At 40.2% G+C, this 20,371-nt stretch overlaps 2 long non-coding RNA genes across 2 annotated transcripts in view; one reads left to right on the top strand and one right to left on the bottom strand.

Moving 5' to 3' along the window:
• LOC116091017 overlaps positions 1–10,889 on the bottom strand; it is a 13,417-nt gene extending 2,528 nt beyond the window's left edge. Inside the window, exon 1 of the long non-coding RNA XR_004118892.1 lies at positions 10,712–10,889. This is a non-coding gene — a long non-coding RNA (uncharacterized LOC116091017). The remainder of the gene's footprint in view (positions 1–10,711) is intronic.
• A 5,144-nt stretch (positions 10,890–16,033) lies between these two features.
• Positions 16,034–20,371, top strand: part of LOC116091014 — a 34,175-nt gene continuing 29,837 nt past the window's right edge. The window contains exons 1-2 of the long non-coding RNA XR_004118889.1: positions 16,034–16,127; positions 19,272–19,354. This is a non-coding gene — a long non-coding RNA (uncharacterized LOC116091014). The remainder of the gene's footprint in view (positions 16,128–19,271; positions 19,355–20,371) is intronic.

Here is a 20,371-nt window from a genome sequence, read left to right as displayed (position 1 = left end):
TTTTTTTTCTGAAAATATGGCCTGTAGGGTATAGGGAGATTGTCCTCTGACAGTCCTTGTATGAAAATGATTTCAATAGCCTATAGTCTATAAAATAACAGCCTACAACCTGACATTTGTAGATCATTTTGTGTACCTGTTCAGCACAAATTGAAACTTGCCCATCACCACTGGCAGATGAAATGTTCTATTGCCTCTAATGGCAAGGCCACAGAGTCTTAAACATGGGGAAGATGTGGCTTGTGACAGCCTCAGTGGCCTTCATTATGGCTTAGGGAGACTTATGGAGCAGGCTGTAATAAGCAGAACAAAATTTGAGACAACAAACAAATGTGTCCATATTTATGAAAGTCTGAAACTATTTCCCAGAAAAGAAGCCATTTAGAGAAAATTGAAAATCACTTGACTTTATCTTCACTTTCATGAAAAATATTCCCATCTGAGGCCTGCTTAACTGTTTATAGAAATCCACATCTATCTACAAGTGATTGGAGGGAATGAAGAAAAGGAAAGAGAGAAGGTAGGCTTGTATAGAAAGGCCCAAGATCTAAAGAATAGTGTGAACATTTTATTAACCTTCCTTGCAAATCACAAAATGTTCTCTCTCTTTTTTTAATTCTCTCTCTTTTTTTTTATAACCAAACACAAGCCTGATGCCTAATCTTCTATTAGGGGAAAGCTCTGAAATGAATTTTGAGTTTTGGCAAATGATGAAAATAGCAAGTTGGATCAAGTTGAATGTGCAATTTTTTCATTTCTACTCTCTTCTAAAAGAACTATCAAGCCATTAAAAGAAGGAAGCATGTGCCAGAATGCATAGTCTATTCATGATATCCCCAACTTGTAAACCATTTCTTATAAATTAACCAAATTATCATCAGGAACAGAATAAATTACAGTGTGTTCACCTGGAGAATGGACTGCTAGGCAAGAGGGGCAACCCCCAAGTCCAACTCCATGCATCAGCATGAAATAACCTCACAGCATATTGCTTAACAGGAGAAGCCAGCCACAATGCTGTCATCCTTATATCTGTAGGACACTGGTGTCAGTGCTATCTATGGTCCTCAAAAATATCAAACTCTTGGGCTCACATATTTAAATAAGTATAGATTCTTGCATTTTAAGATCCCAAAGGCCTTGATTCTGTGTCTATATGGATCGTAGTATAAGCTGATAGAAAAACTGAGGTTAAAGATTCCTGGGGCAACTTTAATGCATAACCCTCAACATTTCTTCTAATGGAATTCTATCTGCTGAATCAGCACATTATTGTGACTCAAAAAAAAAAAAAATCTGCGGGAGAAACAATAATAAATCGTCATTTACTGCTCATATCCCTGGAGCCAGCTGGGGTGACATGGGCAACTGTTGGGCTCTCAGGGCTTGTTCCTTCACCTGGTATTAGGTAAGCTTCTGGTGACACAAGTTAAGTTAACTCGGTATAACTGACACATTTTGGATTTTGGGCTCCTGGTATTCATGCCCCTGTGTAGTCCCTGAAAATCCAAAACTAGATCTTCCCTATGTTACTAATAAAATATTCTTTTTTAATAAAATATTTCTTTTTTTCTTTTATTGAACATAGAACTTTTTTACATAATGTATTTTGATTACTGTTTTTCCTTCTTCTCCCCCTTTGAGTACCCCCCACCCTCCCTGCCCCATGCAATCCATCACCATTCTGTTTCTCTAGGAAATGTATATGCTTCTAAAGGATAATAATGTAATATAGTATAATAAAACAAAACTAACCCATTAGATAGGACAAAACCAATAATCTGAAAGCAGCCCCCCCCCAAAAGGTACAAGAAACAGATATAGATATAGATACATTAGCACTTTCAGGAGCTCCATAAAAACACTAAACTGGAAGCTATAATAACACACAAAAACCTTGTAGGGTAAAAGGATATATATTTCAATTTGCTGAATTCATGTACGTGTGTGTGTGTGTGTGTGTGTGTGTGTGTGTGTGTGTGTGTGTGTGTGTGTGTTTCATCTCTTTTGATTTGCTGGTCTGGAATTCTTCATTGCTTGTGTCTTCCTGGGTGTGGTTAACATCTTTAGACTGTTATTTTTTGTTTGTTTGTTTGTTTTCTATCATCTTCTGAGGGATAGATTTGTAGACAAATACTCCTTAAATTTGGTTTTATTATTGAATATCTTTTTATTATGGATATTTTCTCCACATATTCTGGTTCAACATTTTTCTGGATATAGCATTCTGGGCTGTCAATTGTGGTCTCTTAGAGTTTGTGGAACATGTTTTTAGGCCTTCTGGATTTGGAGTTTCCATTAAGGAGTCAGGTGTCATTCTAATAGGTGTAACTTTATATGTTACTTGTTTTTTGACCTTGAGCTTTTATATTCTTCACTTGTTCTATATGAAAATATTTCAGTGCTTTTGACCCAGGTTTATTTTCCTTCCCCTATTCTTATTATTCTTAGATTTGTTGTTTTCATAGAGTCCTGGATTTCCTGAATGTTTTGTACTAGATCTCTTTTTTTCCTCTCTTTCTTTCTTTCTTTGTTTCTTTCTTTATTTCCTTTTTCTTCTTTTTTTCTTTCTTTTTTCTTTCCTTCTCTCTCTCTCTCTCTCTCTCTCTCTCTCTCTCTCTCTCTCTCTCTCTCTTTTTCTCTCTCTCTTTCTTTCTTTCTAAGATGTAGCATTTTCACTGAAGTATCTATTTCTTCTATTTTGGGTTCAATGCCTGATATTCTCTGAGTTCCTAAAAGTTTCATTTTCCAAATTTCCCTCAGTTTGGGTTTTCTTTTTGATTCTTTTCAGGTCTTGAATGTTTTTTATTAATTTCCTTCCTTTCTTTGGGCTTTCATAGTGTTCTTTAAGGGACTCATTTATTCCTCTTTAAGGACTTCTATCATATTCATAAAGGATATTTGAAGATCTTTTTTTCCTGTACTTCAGTTATGCTGCAATTCTTAGAACCTACTGTGTGGTAGGGTTTCTGGGCTTACATGGTAGCATATTGTCCTGGCACTTATCGATTGTGTTTTTACACCTGCATCTAGGCATCTGGGTTTGAGATGGTTGTAATTCTACGTGATGATACCTAGTCTTGTCTTTGCTAGGTGGGTGTTTTGTTCCTTTGTTTCTATTGCCATCTCATGATGATAGCTGTGAGTTTACTGGTAGACAATTCTTCAGGGTGTTAGGTGTGGCCATTCAGGGTTCAAGTAAGATGTATTTCAGGTATTGGGAGCTGACATTTGGAAATAGGGAGGGTTGGGAAAGAAATGGGGTCCATCAGAATGGGGAAAGCAGGGTGTTCCACTGGGATCTGTTTAGTCTGCTGGAAATTGGGGCACAGAGTGAGGAGAGTCCATAGCAGGTTGTCTACCACAGAGCCAGGGATAAGATTTTGGCTTGAATTTGGAGAAGAGAGAGTAAAGATCTGAAGCCTGCACACCTGCTGGGCTGGTCTACTTGCTTCTCTGGTAGGTTTGGATGGTGGGTTTCAGAGATTGCCTGCTGGACTTTAGAGTCTGGGATAACAGGATAAGTTGATAGAAAGTTTGGAGAAGATAATCTGTGTGATCCACTGGAGGTAGGGATGAGGAAAGGTGAATTCAGCGGGTGACCTGCCTCGGAGTGAGGGATACAACTAAGAGATTGGATATGGAGGGAAGGAAGGAAGGGTGAAATTCTGTGGGTAACCTACCTGCTTCCAGGACTGTAGGTTCTTTGGGAATTGCCTGTTAGTGATAGGGGCTGGAATAATGTTAGGATATTTCAATAAGTAGTTGATCTAAGACTTACTCATAAAAGACATTGCAGCTTCTGCCTTTTATTTTTTTTTTCAGCCATGCAGAGAGATATGTATGGCAAGGAAAGAATTCTAACGTGCAGGGACAATATAGCAGACAATTGAGTGAGCCAGGCTAAAAATAGATCCTCTGGATCTGTCAGGCTCTGAGCTACAACTCTCAGTTAGAACCAATCAGCTAAGCTGTTGTTCAATTCCTCAAACAAACTGTGTAAGGTAGTGTCTTAGTAAAGGTTCTATTGCTGCGAAGAGACACCATGACCAAGGCAACTCTTATAAAAGAAACCACTTGATATGTATGGCTTACAGATACAGAGGTTCCGTCCATTATCATCATGGTAGAAAGCATGGCAGCATGCAGGCAGACATGGTGCTCTTGGAGCTGAAAGTTTTCTACATCTCGATCTGAAGGCAGCCAAGAGAAGACTGACTTCCACAGGCTGCCAGGAGGAACGCCTGGTCCACAGTGGCCAGACTTGGGCATATGTATGAGACCTCAAAGTCCTGTCTCCATAGTGACATACTTCCTCTAACAAAGCTATACCTCCTCCAATAAGGCCACACCTCCAAAGAGTGCCATTTCTCATGAACCAAGCATATTCAAATCACCAGAGATAGTAAACACATTTTTGTTGCTTTTTTATTTCTTTTCTTTTTTTTCTGATTACGTAGGTTTGGGGTTTTTGCTGTTGCTCTTGTTGGCTTCCTTGCTTTCTTTTTAATTTTATGTTGCTAAAAGTTTTGGGATAATTTCACATGTTTATTCCAAGTAACTCATATCCTAGATTATATATGCTATAGCTATCACTATCCAATAGCCTACCTAGATTTTTTTATAGTGTGATATCAAAGATTTAAGGGGACAAGTAGAGACCAAAGCAACTTTTTAAATTTTCATTGTACCTTATTTTCTTTTTGACCAGCACACACCAGCCTACATTTATGGGGTAGAGTACATTAACTTATTTACTATGGGAAGACAACTTAGATGGCATGCTTTATGGATGTAAAATTTGCCCACAAATCCATGGACACTATATTACTTTAAAAGATGGTGTCTACTTCTCTCCTCTTTCATATGGGCTGAACATAATGACTCAGTTCCAATGATTAAAATATGAAACATTTGATCTTGTGAGATTAACTACCTGTGCTTTGTCATAAAAAGGAAAGCATCTGCCTGATTCTCTCTATCTATGGCTTTTTTTTTTTTTTTTGGCTTTTTTGAAAAATAATCACTTGTCATTAGGATATACACAGAGAAGTCTATGTGGAGACAAAGCTGGCAGCCATGTTGGATGTGCATTCTACAGCTCCAAATGCTTCTTTCACAGATTTTTACCTGAACTCCTGAGCCAAACCATTACTGAATCTTGCTTATCCACAGGAACTGCAAGAAGGAGTTATTTTATTGTTGCTGAAAGTCACTAAGTTATGGGGTGATCTCTTATAGAGCAATCTGCAGGTGCAAGGAAGGGCGACAGAGCACGCTCAGTTGGCTTTGTCCTTCAACCCACAGGCTTAAGATTCTGCTTATTGTTCTAGATATTAGGACCTCTTGGAGATATTCTAAGCAAAAAAAGAAATGGAGCCAAGGCTTTCAAAAACCTTCAGTTAAGGCTACAGCATCAGGTCCAAGATGTGCTAAGCCTACAACACTTCCCAAAACACAAGCAATCTCTGCTCCAGCAAGTACCTCAGACCCACTACAGCTGGACCAAGATACCTCAGCACACACTAATGTAGGTTGGTAACCAGACACTAGAACTTCCAGTAGGAATACTAGAGGAAGCTGGCACATTCGCACTCCCTCCACTTAATAGTGGCTTCTGTGAAACACCAGGTATTTCATGCTGGTCTCAAAAGTCTAACATGGCTCAAATTATTTGAAGGGGTCCATCTGCAAAAGAGGTTATGATTATGAGTTATGATCATTTCTCCATAAAAATCATCATTATATTAGTGTAATACAGGTAGAAATACTTGTATGTCTTTCTAGTTCCTGAACTTTATAAGTTTTTTTTTTCTAAGATTCAACTTCAGGGCCATTGCCAACAAATTACTAATGATGTCTTAGAGTGCCAGGTAAAGACCAACTCTGAGGTTGCACCTGATCAGTCTATGGAAATAGGGAATCAAGTTATGAAGATGTCGCAGGTGCTGCATGATTGTGCCAAATGATGGAGACCTGCAAGAATAAACAACCTTGTTGTCTATGTCTTCTCCTTCTCTCTCATGACCTTAGAAAAATATGAAGGCTAAAACTCTTCCTGTGGAATGAACCATCATTGTCATATAAGGCACTCTTTGTATTACCCCAGTCCTAGGTAGAACTTAGGTACATAAAACACCATCCTGGCAGCAAATGTCAAGCTGTCCCCGCCCAAAGTTTGCTCAAAATGCCCCTTTCCTTCAAGAGTAACTTCAAATATACCCCAGGGCCCTCCACTTTGTGAATGATTTCTTCTGCTAATCTACTACCAATAAGGTGCCAGCATATCACTACTCCTCATTGCCAGGTCTCACTCTCCATTCATCAGGAATACCAAACTTCAAACCTACCAGCCACGCTCTGGCTGCCACAGTTGACTTCTCTGGGCAAGGTTAAGCGGAGAGGAGAGGAGGACATGAGAATTCTGAGGCACTGTGAGCTGTGTGAGATGACACTTCTGTGGTACTTGCTCTAACATACCTTAGCCATGGGTATTATCTCCACATAGATAATCACATAAAACAAAGCCAGACTGTAAATTACATTTTTCTTGAAATTTCTCAAAAAATGGATTATTTCTTTATTCTTATTTTAAAACACCTTAAACTTCATTTTTTATATTCTTTCTTTTGAATACACTGTGTCTTTGGATGTGTGTCTTTTGTCTCCTGTCTTCTTGTCACTCCACAGTCAGTTCAGATCTACGTCTCTCTCCTGCTTTCCTCCCCTCCCACTCTCCTGTGCTGGATAAGAAAGGCATGATTTGATTTTCTCAGTTCCATCATCTTCCCAGTGGCCTGATACACTCCCTTTTTCTTTTAGACTTTGAATTGTCCCAGTGGGAAAGGAGAGAGGATATTCCCCCACATTATCTGTGCCTGGCTAGATAATTACTGCCACTTCATAACTAGAGGAGATCCTTTCTTCTGTTTCAAGGAGATGGAGGAGGCTAGTTATTAGCAGAATTCTAATGTTTCCTGATTAAGAAAATAGAATTTGTCTTCAGACTACATTGACATTCAGTTATGTATGTATGTATGTATGTATGTATGTATGTATGTGTATGTATACATTTTGACCTAGTATATGTAATATACATACAATGTTTGGAATGTTTTCTCCAGAGCCTAATGCCTCCTAACAAGAATGAGGACTGTTACACTGTCTGTGCTCTTCCCAGCTAAGAGTCAGGGTACTACTACAGATAGCCATCACTTGCTTATTTTATTCATTTACTTATTTATCTAATGGTTATCACGTTCTCCTCAACATTTGAAATGTTTCCTTGGAGGGGAATATTTTTCAGGAAATCCAAGCACTGGAAGCTAGGAAAGAAGACTTGTGATCATAATTTTGAGAATATTAAAGAGCTAGCATGCAATCAGATGTCTTTGACAATCCTCCACTGACTTTACTGCTCTGTAGAAAAGCTTGTAAGTCATGCTGAGAGTCAGCTCTGAGCCATCCTTGTGACTGCTAATTGTACACAACATTAATGGAGAATGTGGATGGCACTGGCTTCCCAACCTGCAACTCTGCTTCATAATCCCTGCTTTACCAGCTGGGACTCTGATGGGGCGTTTTACAGCAGAGCCTTTGCTACTCTCGTGAAACATTATAATCACATAAAATGTTATGTTGTGCCATTGATTGTAAGTAGTGTGGAGCCTTCCCGTGGCATCTGTGCCTTAATCACCTCTTTTCATCACTTCACTGCCCGTTGAGGAGTCTTTAGAAGGCTTCCCTCCACATGAATAGGGGTGTGGCATTTAATCAGCCACACCTGGTGAAGACACCCTCATTTGCAATTCCAGTTCAACAACTCATCCAGTGTAGCATTGGGAAATTCTCTCCACTTCCCTCTCCTCATATTTATTCAACAAGGAGCTAACATTCTCTGGTCTTCTTTCACCATTTCATCCATTTATATAGTGAGTTTGCCTGGACAATCTGCTTAGGATGCTCCTACTAACTTCCTTATATACCAGTGAAACTTTGAATGTGAGGAATATGTTTGTCAACTTCATCTACTGAGTTCTTTCTTATCAAGAAGGACCAAAGAACCAGGAAATCTGCCCCAGTTCTCAACCTTGAAGAAAGATTAAGAATGTATCTGGACCAAAATGTGAAATCATAGACCTAAATCTTGCTTCTTGGTAGCATTCCATGCTGCTCATGATTTCAGTGAACACCAGAGCCTATTATAGTCATTCAGGATCTGAAGTAGACCACTACCTGGTTCCACCCAGTTTCCCAGGGAACAAAGCACACAGCACAGAACTAGTCAACCAATCTGTGTTGCAGTGATGAACAAAGCCTGCTTTGAATCAGCACTAGCTTCTGCAGAAAATTAAAAATGGACCCTTTCAAAGGCAATGAGCTAATGCTGCTGAGGTCAGAGACAACTTCTACTCATCTCTGCCCTTTACCAGCAGGGCTGGAATTGTGCCCTTTGTAAGGTCCCTCAAAAAGCCAGCAAGATGAGAGTATATCAGACATGGATGAGTGCTACATATACGCTGTGGGTCTACCAACACACCACAGATAGAAATTACATCTCTGTTGTAACCAGGTACTCATAATTCACCATAACCCATCTTGTCCTTATGCACATGATTCTGATTAGCAAACACGTAGACACAAAAGTCAACCAACTTGAGAAAGAGGGTAGGGTTTCTCTCTCTCTACATTGGGTTCAGACCCTCAAAACTCAACTGCCACATGGTACCTTATCAGCAAATATACTGTACATTCCAATAACCCATGAACTTTTAAAACACAATGTCTGGCTCCAATTGGTTCAGTTTAGTCAGTTTTTAAACAAATTCAAAAAGTTAAAAATTATATTGCCTATCTCTGACCCCAAACCAATTACATCTTCATGGTTGGAAGTCAGAAATGAGGTTTTTATTTTTTATTTTTTTGATTCTAGGCAACCCATAATCCAGTGTTTGTTGATCACTGGCAAAATGCTTATGAACATAGTCTTCAGGGTCAGACTCTTTGGACTCCTGGCTTAACCTCTTGTGTTACTTTCATTTGACAAGCTACTTATACTCTCTGCACCTCAGCTTTGTCATTTGAAAACTATAGTGTGAACAAAAGCCAATACTGTGTACCTCCCAGGGCCCTTTCTAGGATTCGATGAGCCATTATTTGCCAAGTGTTCACATCAGCCCCGGGAACGTGATAAGAGCTACAAATGTTTGCTGTTAAGAAAAATAAATGTAGTTGGGCAGTGGTGGCTCACACTTTTAATCCCAGCACTTGGGAGGCAGAGGCAGGCAGATTTCTGAGTTAGAGGCCAGCCTGGTCTTCAGAGTGAGTTCCAGTATAGTCAGGGCTACAGAGAAACTCTGTCTCAAAAAAAAGGAAGAAAAAGAAAAAAAAAGAAAAGAAAAATGAAAAGAAATATACCAAGTTCACATTCCTTCCTTAGAGGTCTTGGCTCTTGTAGGTCTGTCCTTGGGGGTCTTGGCTCTTATAGGTCTGTCCTTTTGGACATCATTGTCCCTGATTGTCATGGACAATGCAAAGTCACATACTCTACTTATGTTCTATCTTAACATCCCATTTAGTCCCACATATTTAGTTATTTCTTTTGGTGGCCTTCACCCATGGAAGTGATTTCTAAATAAGATCTGACTGACTCTAATCAGCAGCCAGAATGGAAGAAAAGGATGAATATTAGGGGTGAATTTCACTCCTAGGCAACCTTCAGTGGCACAATAAGGGAGAGAGGCTCAAACTTCTGGAGTCATTTATGACCTACAAACATTTACAGTACACATTATAGTCCTGGTGTTTGTTGTGGGTACATCATGGCTGAGAAGAGCATGTGTTGGCATCTTCAATTAAACCTTGAGCAATATGAACCTTGCATGTAAACAAGAGAGGCAGCCTCTCCCTAAAAATCTCGACCTGTTGAGATTCCATATAAGATAGATGACTTACTTCAATTCCCTCATTTCAATTCAGTAAAGAGCTCCTATCTATCCTATTTAAAGTTCAATTAGCTCTTTCAATTTCTCCACATGGTAACCCACCTCACTCACATCATAGTCCCAGTTTCTACTCACTGAATGTGTATGAAAGAATAATCTTCAAACGTTTTGAGCTGAGTGAAATATACACAGGCCATTATCAAAGGCAGAGAAGAGATTCAGACCTGATATGGATAGCACAGTGGAGATCAGCAAGGATTCCATATGATTCCAGACCAAAGATTCCAGACTGGGCTCTATGCATCTCATTAAGGTTTGAATTTTACTTTCTGCTAATCATGCTTAAACCATCAAACATGTAAGCTCCATTCCATAAAAGATAATACACCCTTACTTGGGACCCCAAGACATTGTGTATGTGATTTGAATTCTACTGTCACCTCCATCTGAAAGGTTCTGCTACAGATTAGAGGAGAAGGGAGCTATATCCCTCAGGACCACTGTGGGTTACAGATCAGAGGGGTACCTGATACTTTCATTTCGTGATGGCTGCATACCTTAATCTAGTCAAAAAAGACGCCTCAGTGGCTGAGAGTTTGGGAAAGTATCAAAGTGAAAATTTTCTGTCACCTGCCATCTGACTGTGGACAATTGCTTAGCAGGTGACAGCCAGCCAAGGTCATTCTTATTCTGTTATTTTCCACGGTAGGTCTGGAGTTCTGATCCCAAGAGGCTTTGAAGAAATGTGACTTGGTTTATAAACTGACCTGTGATGAAGGAAAAGTCCTCGTTCATGCAGTACAGTCTGCTTTGCATGATCTTTTCTGGCATTTTTCAGAATGTTTGTGCACTGTGACCAGGCTGACCTATCTGTTTGGTCCTTTTCCCTTTCCTTACATGGCAGCTCTGCAGCTCCATTTCAGGATCACGTACCTGGTGGATTAGTGCTTCTCAAACTTTAATATATACACAGGTCACCTGGAAATGTTCTAGAATACAGATTCTGATATGGTAGGACAGAGAGAATCTAGGAGGTGCAATGGTGATGGTCAGAGACACACCTTGAATAGCAAATATCTAGCACTTCAATATTTTCTCATCCCAAACCACCATCTAGGCATTGAAAAATGACTATCTGACCACAATAATCCAAATGAGAGGGAGTGTGTATTGTTTTTCTATTCTTGAGGCTGTTTGCCATTTTACAAAACTAAGAATCCATTGCCAATGGAGATCTCGTGTTCTAGAATCTAGAATCCTGGTGCTGGAAGCAGTTTCAATAGAGTCCAAGGATATGATTCTCAAATTATATGAAATCTTCACCATTGTCCATATCCTGAGGCCACACCTGCCCTAAGCAATGCCCAAGCATGGAGCCAAGTTTACAGACATACAGTCCTGTAACTGAGGCAAAGGAAAAGTGGAGATAAACAGCCAGGGTAGAATCCAAGGTCTTTTTCTCTTCACACAATAAAGTATTTGGACATGTGCTGTTGGTTCTGTATGAGGATCATACAGCAAGAAAGTATACATAGATACCCACTTTTGAGGCTTAGCTGACCATAACGAGGCCTCCTGTTACACCAGCTGCTGAAAAGTCCTCCTTGCTAGGGTAGGGGGTGGTTAAGATCAGTTTTATCATTCAAAGCAGCTGATAGGACACAGCCTGTGAGGTTCCCCTCCCCTCCCTAAACTGTATTTTCTCTCTTGTTGTTCTTCAGGTTCTTTTTATTTATAGCTAGGAACAAATAATTACCTACAGCTGTGTTTCTCAATTGCAGGCACTTAAGACACAATTCTTCCTCCTACCCAGTCACCAGCCCAGTTCCTCATCTGAGGACTTCCTGGCATATTTCAGTTGTAAGAAGACTTAAGTTATCAGCAAATAGGCATAGGGTCCTCTGTGAGTTTTCTGCAACCATACGATTGGTTCCTTTATTTAATCTCACTACCATGGAATAGATTTAAGAGGCAAAAGACTCCCCCACCGATCCTTCTTATAGTGATGAGGGAGGCTTCAGAAAGGTTAGTTTCAAGGATTACTCAGTGGCTAGAGAGGGAAATACACTCGCCTTGGAATCCAGGTCTACAGGTTTCTTCAGCTCCCAGTTTCCTTTAGTGTTCAGTGTGGATGAGAATGGTGCCAACCCCACTCTGGTAGAAAAACTAAATCAGTGCAAAGAATTTACTTTCATGTTAAAGATGAGGAGGTACTCTACGGCTGGGGGAAAGTATTGGGAAAGCGTAGGAAATCAGAACTATAGAATGAAAAGAGGGGTTTCCCTGAGGATCATCTAGACTAGGCAAAGGTTCATTGAAAAGGTCAGAGAGCATGAGACTCGGTGGAAAGACCAGATTTTTCAGCTCCAGGCCAAGATGATAGCATGAAACAGATCACCAGAGCCATAGATCCTTGTCTTTAAGAAGCTCCCTGGGTGATATTCTCAGTCTGAACCACATCACCGCCCTTCCTGATATTGCAACCATGGTTAGCCCTTACGTTCTGTGAGATCACTGGCAAGCACTAGTGGGCAACGCCTAAGATGAGGAAGGAGGGGAACAAATCCTCGGTAGTGATCCAGAGTAAGTCAAATGTGAACTTTCCATGTGTTACTTCATCCTCACAATTACTGGTAAGGTTGCTGACGTCGTTTCTGGTGTGTGTATCTGTTATTTGGTTGGTTCAGTTTCACCAACTGAAACTAAACCTATAGGCCACATAGATACTACCACACAGCCATGTTAAAGGGCTCAGATTTATCCCAAGGTGAGGCCCAAGATCTGAGGTCTGAGATTTTTTGTATCAGTGATGCAAATGGAAACCCCTACGCCACACCACTTTTCATTGATGGTTGACTGAGAAAAGTTAAAACAGATATTTATATTTATGCTGAGGTATAGTCTGTAACCACAAACTCACTGGCATTAGCGACCTCTTCTTAAATTTGATTAGAATAATGATTGACTTTGCTTCTAAGACCACATAATGATTAGGTAAGTTCAAATGCAGACTGTGGTAGTTGTAGGACTTTGATCAAGTTTCCAACTTCCCTATGCTTCTATTTTCTTAGCCTGTAATGAGGGCTAGCATCATACCTTCATCAGAGCCTTGCAGACAGGAGGAAACGAGCTAGGGCACGTACAGAATGACACAGCAACTTCAGCTTTGGCTACGTGAGCCCTGGAAAGTCCTTTGGAACTATAGGTCTTAACAACTGGACCAGACCCCGCAATGATATCAGACAGCACATGCAACTGTGTCTTTGTTTTCTCAGAACTGTCTTTTCTAAAGTCTTGGCTGATGATGAGAGGGGAAGGGTGAACAGAGAGTATCAGCTGCACCTGTGTGAAATGCTAAAGCAAAATGTCTCAGAATTCCTCTGTTTCTTTGCCAAGGCGATTGCGCTCCACTCATTTTAAGGGAGAAACTCAGAGTTATTTGAGGGGAGGGATCTGCCCATGCACATCCCAGCCAAGGTGCTCCTAAAACTCCAGAAGAGTGAAGAGATGGGAAGATATGAATTAACATATCGTGCACGAGCAGGTAGCTTTTTATTCTTTGCCAAAAATAACCCTCAGGGACTGGGGCAGAGTTCAGTAGGAGAGTACCTACACAGGAAGTCATCCCCAGCACATGCTTACCCCATCACCGAAGAGAAAAAATCAGAATTAAAGAACAAATCCAAAGACAAGGACTAGGGAACACAAAATTACTTATACTTCCTGCTTCATCTGCTCCGACAAAAAAGGCTGAATTTCTCCTCTGCTCCCTATATCTTTACTCTGGGCAGAGTGACATTTCTGCCCTTCCCATCAAGAATGGAGTCTGTTTCCTCAGCCTTGAATTTGAGGTTCCTTGTGTGACTTACCTCTGCCAATTGGATGCAATGGAGCTGAAGCAAAGGCAGTATTGGGTGTAAGCCTGACAGGCTTACATTCTTCTTGGAACTTCGTCAGATGTCATCATGAATAAGCCCAGGTCTTGTGCTACTAGGAGGGATACTCACTTTAAGACAATCCATGGAGGCCATCCAAGGGCAGAAAGCCTTTGTGCAGTTTCCCAGATGATTATAGACTCAAGGTCTGTCTCCAAACAATGAAACCAGGTAGTTAATCTATAGACTCAAGTTAATTGTTTTCTCTCTATGAGGCTAGGGAATGCTTGTTGCACAGCAGGAACTAACTGATACATCTACACAGCTGATAAGAGGAAAATGGCAATAACATTTAAAAATTCATTAAAAGCCAGGTATGTGGCACACACTTGTGGTCCTAACACTAAAAAGGCCATGGTAAAAGGATTGCAAATTCAAGACCAATCTAGATAACATAGAAAGACACTGCATCAGCAAATTTTAAACATCAAAGGCAGAAATATTTATTTTTATTTCTATTACTATTATTATTGTTAATAATAATTATAAGTTGGAGTGTCATGTGGGCTAAGAACTTTATTACACATTTCTCAAAACTTAGGTACTATATTTTAAAGTTTTACAGCTCTATTTTATAATATATAGTGTAGTATCTCTATATAATATATACTATACAATTACATGTAATATATATTATCCCCATTATAAAAATGATCAACTATATCATGAATAAACAGCTGTTGAAGGAATGGAAAAAGGTCAGTAGCTGATGTGAAATGCATATAAGCTTAGATAAAATTGGCTTCATCATACTGGTAAGAATAAGTAAGAGAGGCCATCGAATGGTAGCCATCCTCTGGCCAGTCCCTGTACTCACTATGACAGGAATATGGTAGTAATGACAATCACCAACATTAGCCAAGCACTCATTGGACATCACAATGTTCAAGGACCTTATCATACATTATCTTAGTGGATGAACCAACTCATACAAGCCTATGAAGAATATCTGGTTCATTCACAAAAAAAGCCAAAGTACTCTACAACACAGGAAACTAATCAGAGTAACACAGAAATCCAATTGCTAGGTCAGAATTTGAATGACAGTCAATTACACAAGTCTCTTTAGGAAAGGAAGAAGGAATAATAGAAATGGAATATAGGATGGTCCTAAGTACAACTCCAGTGATATTTTTACACCTTCTAACATCTTTATAATGTTTAGGTGCAATTTTCCCATTGTATGTGTTTGAGTGCTTCTGTTGGATATATGTAAATACACCATGTTCATGCTTAGTGCCTACAGAACTCAGAAGAGATTATGAGATCCACTAGAACTGGAGTTAGGGATAGTTGTGAACCATCATGTGGTGGTTATAATCTCAACCTGGGTCCCCTGCAAGAGTATCGAATGCTCCTAACCACTTAGCTGTCTCTCTAGCCCCTCTTTTAACCTCTTGATAGATTTCTCTATGTTGTTAGACTGAAGTTTTCTGGTTTTATAAGGTCTCTTTATTCCCAAAAAGAGACCTACAGTCTTTCCTTACCCATTTCCACATTCTCATGTTATCATTTGAGAAGCTAAGTTAACTTCCTCATGGAGACTTGGCAGATGACCTTCTGCAGGATCTCTGGAGAGTCTCTTTAATTCTCTACAAAGGCTGTCACTGAGCCTTGGATTTTCCATTGTCAGCATCACACATCCACATTAAGGCATAATCTTTATAAAGCTTAACACTAATTAAATTACATGAACGTAAGAGACAACAGATACCTTGAGAAAACAATGGGTGTGACTTAATAGAGTACAGATGGGGTGGAATAAATTGACACACTGAATACTTGTCTTCCTTAAATATGGGTGATGGTGCTAAATACCATAGAGCTGGTGCCATCGCTGTGACAGGTGTTTTTATTTTACAAAAGAAGACAAACACCTAGATCCTTGTGAAGAAGGAAAGAAACTGTTGTGCAGGCTAGAACTGGCTCATAGGAGGCAGGTTGGGAGTCCTGAGTCCTGTGTCATTTTCTTAGTGTAGGATTACTCCAAGGGAGGCTACTGCATTACGGACATCCTCATCACCAAGGATATGGTAGGCTTGCAGGATCTGAGTCACTGGGAATGTGACACCCAGGTATCTAGGTTACCAAGACCTTCCGGAGATTCTTATCCATACCAAGATAAGACTGTGTAAGAAGCAAAAAGGAGCAGATGTGTAAAGTCCAGACCATGAAGATCCGGTATGTGGCTGTGGCTAATGAAGAGAAAGGTCTTTAATCCTCGGGGTCAAAAGGAGGAAAAGTACAGGTACTGACTCAATACAGGAAGGCTTTCGGGAATAAGGCAAATAGGACTGGTCCCTGAGATGTTCTGAGGGTCCTGCTCATTATCTTTGCTCCTCTTCTAAAGCCAAGACACCAGACTCACCAGCAATGGCCTCCTCCCATCCCATCCCTCTAGAGAACGATACTTTATCCCTGTATTTGCAAAGCGTCATCAGCACTAAATCTATTCAGAAGCGTATCTCCATGTTGTCACCATTTATAGCTAATTAGTCAAAGACATCCATCTGCCTGGAGGCTCATCACACTTTTCATATTAATTTTATGCAAATCTAGTGATTCTGGGAAGGAATGATTTCAAGTAGGTCAGTAGCTACCTTACTCACATCAGCATAGGATGCATCCCTAACAGGCAACCTGTAACCCCCTCCCCAGGAAGATCACATTGTACTAAGTCTTGGTATGTGGGCTGCCACAAATTTTAAAATAACTTTAATTAAAATCATGAGCTATATCATACATAAATTTTGTGTGCATGCACACACAATACCTGTGTATATGTATGAACATGCATGTGTCTGCTCTATGTAGACTGAGTTGTGTTAAGAAAATGCCCAGGAAGCTACTCCTTCAAAGTACAGTTCAGCTAATTTAGTCACTCTTTCTTCTTTTATTGTCTCTCAGTTTTTGCTTATTTAAATCTAATTTTCTTTTTTATTTTCTATTTTATGATACTTGCTGCTTTATTTAGAAAGAAGCTGAGTTATCTTTCAAGAGCAAATCCCATTGGAATAGGGACCTCAAGGACATTGGACAAAAAATTAAAACCTAGAAGTAGTTTGAAATACTAATGATAATTTGAAAGAAGGGCCAATTGTCCACTATTAATTCAGTAATAGCTGGAGAGACATTATTCTTACTGCTTCTCTGTAGAAAGAACTATATGGAATCTCATGCCATGGTAAGAGAGAATACAATAAAAATTGAAGGAAGCCATTCCTTAGCCCAGTGATAAACCAACACTAAGATTCTGCCTGGAGATAACTTAAGCTAAAAGTAGACCTAGGCTTCACATAACCTCTGCTCTGTGTCTGCTGTGATGAGAAGGTGCTGCTAGTCTCTAACTGGCTAATGTCTAACCAGTCTAGAACGACTGCTCTTTCTGTAGATCACCTACCTATCTACTTAGACCCTAAGCTTCAGAGTTCCCTGAACTCTGAAGACATTGTTACCACCCCAGACTCTCTAATGTCCCTTCTGCTGTCCCCAATTTAGTGATACTTGCTGCTCTCATGTTCATATCGCCCATCCTGCACCTTTCTCTTCAGTATTGAAAAAACGGAAGCATCTGACCTCCAGTCAAGCTTAGGAAAACCTAAGTCCATTATTTTGGTGTGGGTAAATTTTGGTGGCTAATTAATGTTCCAAAGATATCCAGGGGTCAAGTTGAAGCTAAGGATTGTCCCAAATGCATCTTTTGTTCAACCTTAAGCCTTCAACATTCTGTCTTCACCTCTTATTCTGAAAGCATGTTTCTTATAGACTGTTACCTCAGGAACCTTCATCTTAGAGTCTGATTTCAGTCATTGTAAGCTGAGGAAGATTGTCTAACCCAGATGTTTCCAAGTTGCACCGACCAGATCTGTATGTGTATGTGTATATATATATAGATATATAGATATAGATATTACATAATATATATAGGCACATATGTAACATGTACATATTATATAATATAAAATATATATTGTTTTTAATAAATAAAATCCCATCCCATGTGAACCTGGGTAAGGGAAAAGCTGACCAATAATCCTAGCTCTTGGGAGGCAAGAGTTCTATGAGTTCCAGACCAGCCTGAGCTCCAAAGCAAGGCCTTGAATCAAAAACAAGAAACAAAAACAGTATTAATCCAAAAAAACAAAAAAACAAAAATCACACAAAAAAGAAATCCCTAGTTCTAAAAGGTTTTTCTTAAGAACAAACACCAACTTCACATGATTTTGTATGTGAAAAGACAAATATCTACAGATGGCAAGCCACTGGTCAGCAGTCACGCAGCTAAGAGAGTCAGAACAAATCCAGGAATTCTTCCATCTGACTTCCGTTCAGTTCAGTCACTAAAAGCAGCTGAGCTCCCCTAAGAATCCATCACATCTGGAAAGCTGGTGTGGAGGACAGAGCAGTAGTTGGCTGTGGTACTGATTCTGACTCCTGCTGATCTTCTCCATTACCCACTCTCTCCTGTTCTCTCCTCCCCTCCTCCTTCCCACGAGTTCTTGCTCCTCTCTCTGCCCCCTCCCTCTCTCAGAGCCTACTCTTGTCTGTAGCCATCCTCTTCTCCTTCTCTCTGCATGCAATTTGGTTTTGGTCTCTCCTGACCTTGCACTACCTCCTGCCATCCTCCTTCATTCCCTTCCAACCCTCCCTCCTTTTCTCGTCTTTATCATCCTTCCATGAGTTATCACCCACAGCCTCTTTCCCCTGAATCTTTTCCCTCCTACTCATTTCTGTTTATTTCACAAGTGAAGACTTGTGAGCCAGCAATTTGGCAAAATACGCAAGTTTGAACTGACAATCGAGAGTTGGCTGCTCAGAGGCGTTTCCATCAGCACGAATGCCATCCTGGAGATCCATGGCCTGTGAAACAGGGAAACAGAAACAGTGGCCCTTTTCTATCAGAGGGATTTTACCAGCAATGCTGCTTTCAGATCTGCAAGGCCTGATTTAGCAGACGGGAGATCAATGTGAAAATATTGTCAAGCTTCTGAAACTGGGAAGATATTTAGATTACTTGACTCATGGGCATCAAAGTTGTATAGTTGTGAAAGAAAAAGGAAGCAGTTGGATTACAAATTAGAAAAGCCTACAAGAAAAACCCCATCTTTTCCAAATTCAATCTTTTACAACCCTTCTTCAAAAGCTGAGCACTACTATAAAGACTCACCTTTAATTTTTTTTTCCCCTGAGTAAATTCTTCTGGTCTTTCAATAGACCCTTCCAAAGAGGCTGCTTTCAGCCACTTGACAGGGCTCACAGAGGTCTGCCCAACCATTACTTCCCCTTTGTTGTAGGTGCCCTGCCTGAGGATAGCCAAGAAGGTCAACACATAACATCAATTGGGAGCTGGTGGAAGCAGAGGAAGTTAAATCCTCTTTGTCTCTTTCCGTAGATAAGGAAAGTGGGGCCTACGAGAGCATAACTTACACAGAGAATCCAAGAAATAAACCAAGAGCCAGGATCACATGATGGGGGGTAAGTTGTCCTAAAAGTTTGTTTGCTTTCTTCAAGCCAACTACTTAATATTTACTCATTCAGAATCACTAAGGATTCTAATCTAATTGTGGTGTGCTTCCTTATATCCACATTCTGCAATAAACTCCACTGTGTGTCCCACCAAAGGGTAGGATCTGCTTTCTGCTACTGTCACCTTAGCCAGCCTTCTAACTTGCTTTAATCAACAGCATGTAGCACCAGTGACATTGTCTACATCCTCAGAGCTGGCATCAGTCACTTGTATAGGAATGATGCCTTTGTAGAAAACTGCTCAGCCATCTTGGGCTAGCTTCTCAGAGGTGGGTTCCCCAGGCTGGGAGGATAAACCATGTAGCTGAGGTCACCCTATCCTAGCCACTCCCAATTGACCAAGATCTTCCCACAGATGCACAAATTTAGCACAGAGTGACAAAGCTGTCCTGTTACACCCATCCTAAATTTGTTAGCCACAGTATCATGAGCTAAGTAAATCACTGTTATTTCAAGTCAGTGTCATGGGATGGTTTGTTACAGAGCCAAGTTTAGCTAACAGACTTGGTTTCTTCATCTATTTGAAAAGGCAATGGGATATAGGTTTCTTATTTTAAAGACTCATTTGAAAGAACCACATTCACAGAAACTTAAAATCCTTCTGAGTTTCTGCTGGGTAGCCATGTGGCAAGTTCCAAGGTTGGGTAAGAGGACTATGCCAGAGCATGGAACCCACCTTTTGATGGGACACACAGTGGAGTTCACTCCCCAGTGTGGATATAGGGAGGCAGATACAATCGTTAATATTTTCTTATCCTCACATAGCCATGTGGCTGCTGGAATGAAAACTTAACCATCATAATGAAGTAAAGTTAGAGTTGAGTTCTTGGGGCTTGCTATGCAAGCAAGAGGTCCTGAGCTTGGATCCCAGCAATTATGTAAAAAGTTGACTGCAGGGGCACATGTCCATGACCCCTGATTAGGAAGGGAGAAATGGGCAGGTCTCAGGGCCTTACAAGCCAGGGA

Source organism: Mastomys coucha, unplaced genomic scaffold (assembly GCF_008632895.1).
Source record: "Mastomys coucha isolate ucsf_1 unplaced genomic scaffold, UCSF_Mcou_1 pScaffold15, whole genome shotgun sequence".
NCBI classification, from domain to species: domain Eukaryota; kingdom Metazoa; phylum Chordata; class Mammalia; order Rodentia; family Muridae; genus Mastomys; species Mastomys coucha.
The sequence above is the reverse complement of the archived record's forward strand: the minus strand, read 5'-3'. Positions and strand labels throughout refer to the sequence as shown.